The following is a 6,804-nucleotide window of genomic DNA, read 5'->3' on the forward strand; positions in this document are numbered from 1 at the left end:
TTCGTAGAATATGTAGGAGCCAATATGAGCATCCAGGTTTCGCTATTGGTTATTGACCGGAGATGTGTCTCGGGGATGTCTACATAGTTCTGGAACTCATAGGGTCCGCACGCTTAACGTTCGATGACGATTTATATTATAAGTTTCCCGTTTTGATGAACCAAAGTTTGTTCGGAGTCCTGGATGAGATCACGGACATGACGAGGAGTCTCAAAATGGTCGAGACATAAAGATCGATATATTGGAAGGTTATATTAGGACATTGGAATGGTTCCAAAGTGTTTCGTGTATTTTCCGGAGTACCGGGGGGTTACTAGAATCCCCGGGGGATTAATGGGCCTTCATGGACCCTAGTGAAAGAGAGGAGGCAGCGGCCAGGTGGAGGCGCGTGCCCCCCAAGCCCAAACCGAATTGACTAGGGTTGGGGGCCCCCCTTTCCTTCTCTCCTCCTCCTCTTTCTCCCCTTCTCCTTGTGGGAATAGGAAAGGGGGGGGCGAATCCTACTAGGACCGGGATTCCCTGCAGGTCTCCCCCCTTGGCGCGCCATACCTATGGCTGGACTCCTCTCCTCCCCCTTTATATACATGGGAGGGGGGCACCCCAAAGGCACACCAAAGTTTCTCTTAGCCGTGTGTGGTGCCCCCTCCATAGTTACACACCTTGGTCATATCGCGTAGTGTTTAGGCAAAGCCCTGCGCTGGTAAACTTCATCATCACCGTCTCCACGCCGTCGTGCTGACGGAACTCTCCCTCGGCCTAAACTGGATCAAGAGTTCGAGGGACGTCATCGAGCTGAACTTGTGCTGAGCACGGAGGTGTCGTACATTCGATAGTTAGATCGGTTGGATCGTGAAGACGTTCGACTACATCAACTGCGTTACTAAATGCTTCCGTTTTCGGTCTATGAGGGTACGTGGACACACTCTCCCCGCTCGTTTTTATGCATCTCCTAGATATATCTTGCATGATTGTAGGTAAATATTTTAAATACTGTGTTCCCTAACAGTGGCTTCCCAGCCAGGTCTATGCGTAGATGTTATATGCACGAGTATAACACAATGAGTTGTGGGCGATAATAGTCATACTACTTACCAGCAATGTCTTACTTTGATTCGGCGATATTGTTGGATGAAGCGGCCCGGACCAAAATTACATGCCCGTGTTCATGAGACTGGTTCTACCGACGTGCTTCGCACACAGGTGGCTAGCGGGTGTCTGTTTCTCCAACTTTAGTTGAATCAAGTTTGACTACGCCCGGTCCTTGTTGAAGGTTAAAACAGCACACTTAACGAAAAATCGTTGTGGTGTTGATGCGTAGGTAAGTATGGTTCTTGCTAGAAGCCCATAGCAGCCACGTAAAACTTGCAACAAAAAAGTAGAGGATGTGTAACTTGTTTTTGCAGGGCATGTTGTGATGTGATATGGTCAATACGTGATGATATAAATTGTTGTATGAGATGATCATGTTTGTAACAGTTATCGGTGACTGGCAGGAGCCATATGGTTGTCGCTTTATTGTATGAAATGCAATCGCCATGTAATTGCTTTACTTTATCACTAAGCGGTAGCGATAGTCGTAGAAGCAATAGTTGGCGAGACGATAACGATGCTACGATGGAGATCAAGGTCTCAATCCGATGACGATGGTGATCAAGACGGTGCTTTGGAGATGGAGATCAAAGGCACAAGTTGATTGCATGTGATGTTTATATTTTATGTACCTTATTTTGCTTAGTACGGCAGTAGCATTATAAGATGATCTCTCACTAAATTTCAAGGTACAAGTGTCCTCCCTGAGTATGCACCATTCCTATAGTTCGTCGTGTCGAGACACCACGTGATGATCGGGTGTGTTAATCTCTACATTCACATACAACGGGTGCAAGCCAGTTTTGCACAAGCAGAATACTCAGGTTAAACTTGACGAGCCTAGCATATGCAGATATGGCCTCGGAACACTGAGGCCGAAAGGTCGAACATGAATCATATAGTAGATATGATCAACATAGTGATGTTCACCATTGAAAACTTCTCCATCTCACATGATGATCGGACATGGTTTAGTTGATATGGATCACGTGATCATTTAGATTACTAGAGGGATGTCTATCTAAGTGGTAGTTCTTAAGTAATATGATTAATTGAACTTTAATTTATCATGAACTTAGTCCTGATAGTTTCTGCATATCTATGTTGTCGATCAATAGCTCGTGTATAGGTCCCATGTTTTATTTTTTGATATGTTCCTAGAGAAAAATAAGTTGAAAGATGATAGTAGCAATGATGCAGACTGGGTTCGTGATCTGAGGATTATCCTCATTGCTACACAGAAGAATTATGTCCTTAATGCACCGCTAGGTGACGGACCTATTGCAGGAGCAAATGCACACGTTATGAACGTTTGGCAAGCTCGGTATGATGACTACTTGATAGTTTAGTGCGCCACGCTTTACGGCTTAGAACCGGGACTTCAAAAAACATTTTGAACGCCAAGGAGCATATAAGATGTTCCAAGAGCTGAAATTGGTATTTCAGATTCATGCCCGAGTCGAGAGGTATGAGACCTCTGACAAGTATTTTTCCTACAAGATGGAGGAGAATAGCTCAACCAGTGAGCATGTGCTCAGAATGTCTAAGTACTACAATCGCTTGAATCAAGTGGGAGTTAACCTTCCAGATAAGATAGTGACTGACAGAGTTCTTTAGTCACTATCACCAAGTTACTAGAAGTTCATGATGAACTATAATGTGCAAGGGATGACGAAAACGATTCCCTGAGCTCTTTGCGATGCTGAAATCAGCGAATGTAGAAATCAAGAAAAGCGTCAAGTGTTGATGGTTGACAAGACCACTAGTTTCAAGTAAAAGGTCAAGGGAAAGAAAGGGAACTTCAAGAAGAATGGCAAGCAAGTTGCCACTCCCATGAAGAAGCCCAAAGCTAGACCCAAGCCTGGAACTGAGTGCTTCTACTGCAAAGAAAATGGTCACTCGAAGCGGAACTGCCCCAAATGCTTGGCGGATAAGAAGGATGGAAAAGTGAACAAAAGTATATATGATATACATGCTATTGATGTGTACTTCACTAGTGTTCATAGTAGTCCTTGGGTATTTGATATTGGTTCAGTTGCTATGATTAGTAACTTGAAGTAGGAGTTACAAAATGAACAAAGACTAGTTGAGGGCGAGGTGATGATGTGTGTTGGAAGTGATTCCAAGGTTATAAGATCACCATCGCACACTCCCTTTACCTTTAATATTAGTGTTGAACCTAAAATAAATGTTATTTGGTGTTTGTGTTGAGCATAATATGATTGGATCATGTTTATTGCAATACGGTTATTCATTTAAGTCAAAGAATAATTGTTATTCTGTTTACATGAATAAAACCTTCTGCGGTCATACACCCAAGGTGAATGGTTTATTGAATCTCGATCGTAATGATACACATATTCATAATATTGATGCCAAAATATGCAAAGTTGATAATGATAGTGCAACATACTAGTGGCACTGCCGTTTAGGTCATATCGGTGTAAAGCGCATGAAGGAACTCCATGCAGATGGACTTTTGGAATCACTTGATTATGAATAATTTGATGATTGCGAACCATGCCTCATGGGCAAGATGACTAAGACTCCGTTCTCCGGAACAATGGAGTGAGCCACTGACTTATTGGAAATAATACATACTGATGTATGCGGTCCGATGAGTGTTGAGGCTGACGGCAGGTATCGTTATTTTCTGACCTTCACAGATGATTTGAGCAGATATGGGTATATCTACTTAATGAAACACAAGTCTAAAACATTTGAAAAGTTCAAAGAATTTCAGAGTGAAGTTGATAATCATCATGACAAGAAAATAAAGTTTCTACGATCTGATCGCGGAGGCGAATATTTGAGTTACAAGTTTGGCCTTCATTTAAAACAATGTGGAATAGTTTCACAACTCACGCCACCTGGAACACCACAGCGTAATGGTGTGTCGGAACATCGTAACCATAGTTTATTAGATATGGTGCAATATATGATGTCTCTTACCGATTTACCACTATCGTTTTGGGGTTATGCATTAGAGACAGTTGCATTCACGTTAAATAGGGCACCATCTAAATCCGTTGAGACGATACCATATGAATTGTGGTTCGGCAAGAAACCTAAGTTGTCATTCTTAAAGTTTGGAGTTGCGATGCTTATGTGAAAAAGTTCAACCTGATAAGCTTGAACACAAATCGGAGAAACGCGTCTTCATAGGATACCCAAAGGAAACTGTTGGTACACCTTCTATCACAGATTCGAAGGCAAGATATTTGTTGCTAAGAATGGATCCTTTCTAGAGAAGGAGTTTCTCTCGGAAGAAGTGAGTGGGAGGAAAGTAGAACTTGATGAGGTACTTGTACCTTCTCTCGAGTTGGAGAGTAGTTCATCACAGAAAACAGTTCCAGTGATGCTTACACCAATTAGTGAGGAAGTTAATGATGATGATCATGAATCTTTAGATCAAGTTACTACCGAACCTCGTAGGTCACCCAGAGTATGTTCCGCACCAGAGTAGTATGGTAATACTATTCTGGAAGTCAAGTTACTAAGCCATGACAAACCTGTGAACTATGAGGAAGCGATGATGAGCCCAGATTCTGCAAAATGGTTTGAGGCCATGAAATCTGAGATAGGAATCCATGTATGAAGAACAAAGTATGGACTTTGGTTGACTTGCCGATGATCGGCAAGCCATTGAGAATAAATGGATCTTCAAGAGGAAGACGAACGCTGATAATAGTGTTACTATCTACAAAGCTCGAATTGGCGCAAAAGGTTTTTGACAAGTTCAAGGTGTTGACTACAATGAGATTTTCTCACTTGTAGCGATGCTTAAGTCTGTCTGAATAATGTTAGCATTTGCCACATTTTATGAAATCTAGCAAATGGATGTCAAAACTGCATTCCTTAATGGATTTCTTAAAGAAGAGTTGTATATGATACAACAAGAAGGTTTTGTCAATCCTAAAGGTGCTAACAAAGTGTGCAAGCTCCAGCGATCCATCTATGGACTAGTGCAAGCATCTCGGAGCTGGAATGTACGCTTTGATAGTGTAATCAAAGCATATGGTTTTATACAGACTTTTGGAGAAGCCTGTATTTACAAGAAAGTGAGTGGGAGCACTACAGCCTTTCTGATAAGTATATGTGAATGACATATTGTTGATCAGAAATGATGTAGAATTTTCTAGAAAGCATAAAGGAGTGCTTGAAAGGAGTTTTTCAAAGAAAAACATCGGTGAAGCTGCTTACATATTGGGCATCACAATCTATAGAGATATATCAAGACGCTTGATAAGTTTTTTCAATGAGTACATACCTTGACAAGATTTTGAAGTAGTTCAAAATGGAATAGTCAAAGAAGGAGTTCTTGCCTCTATTGCAAGGTGTAAAGTTGAGTAAGACTCAAAACACGACCACAACAGAAAATAGAAAGAGAATGAAAGTCATTCCCTATGCCTCAGCCATAGGTTCTATAAAGAGTTTGGCAAGGGGGTACGATATTGATCCAGGAGTGGATCACTGGACAACGTTCAAAATTATCCTTAGAACACTAAGGAGATATTTCTCGGTTATGGAGGTGATAAAGAGTTCGTCGTAAAGAGTTACGTCGATGCAAGCTTTGACACCGATCTGGATGACTCTGAGTCTCAATCTGGATACATATTGAAAGTGGGAGCAATTACCTAGAGTAGCTTTGTGCAGAGCATTGTAAACATAGAAATTTGTAAAATACATATAGATCTGGATGTGGTAGACCTGTTGATAACACTTCTCTCACAAGCAAAACATGATCACACCTTAGTACTCTTTGGGTGTTAATTAGGTAGCGATCCGAACTAGATTATAGACTCTAGTAAACCCTTTGGGTGTTGATCACATGGCGATGTGAATTATGGGTGTTAATCACATAAAGATGTAAACTATTAGTGTTAAATCACATGGAGATGTGAACTAGATTATTGACTCTAGTGCAAGTGGGAGACTGAAGGAAATATGCCCTAGAGGAAATAGTAAAGTTGTTATTTTATATTTCCTTATATCATGATAAATGTTTATTATCTATGCTAGAATTGTATTAACCGGAAACTTGATACATGTGTGGATACATAGACAAAACAGAGTGTCCCTAGTATGCCTCTACTAGACTAGCTCATTAATCAAAGATGGTTAAGTTTCCTGACCATAGACATGTGTTGTCATTTGATGAACGGGATCATATAATTAGAGAATGATGTGATGGACAAGACCCGTCCATTAGCTTAGCATTATGATCGTTTAGTTTTATTGCTATTGCTTTCTTCATGACTTATACATAGTCCTCTGACTATGAGATTATGCAACTCCGGAATATCAAAGGAACACTTTGTGTGCTATCAAACGTCACAATGTAACTGGGTGATTATAAAGATGCTCTACAGGTGTCTCCGATGGTGTTTGTTGAGTTGGCATAGATCAAGATTAGGATTTGCCACTCCGAGTATGGAAGAGATATCTCTAGGCCCTCTCGGTAATGCACATCACTATAAGCCTTGCAGGCAATGTGACTAATGAGTTAGTTACGGGATGATGCATTATAAGCCTTGCAAGCAATGTGACTAATGAGTTAGTTACGGGATGATGCTTTACGGAATGAGTAAAGAGACTTGCTGGTAACGAGATTGAACTAGGTATAATGATACCGACGATCGAATCTCGGGCAAGTTACATACCGATGACAAAGGGAACAACGTATGTTGTTATGCGGTTTGACCGATAAAGATC

The sequence above is a fragment of the Triticum urartu genome, chromosome 2A, assembly GCF_056163025.1.
Source record: "Triticum urartu cultivar PI428250 chromosome 2A, HENAU_Tu73, whole genome shotgun sequence".
Classification (NCBI taxonomy): Eukaryota; Viridiplantae; Streptophyta; class Magnoliopsida; order Poales; family Poaceae; genus Triticum; species Triticum urartu.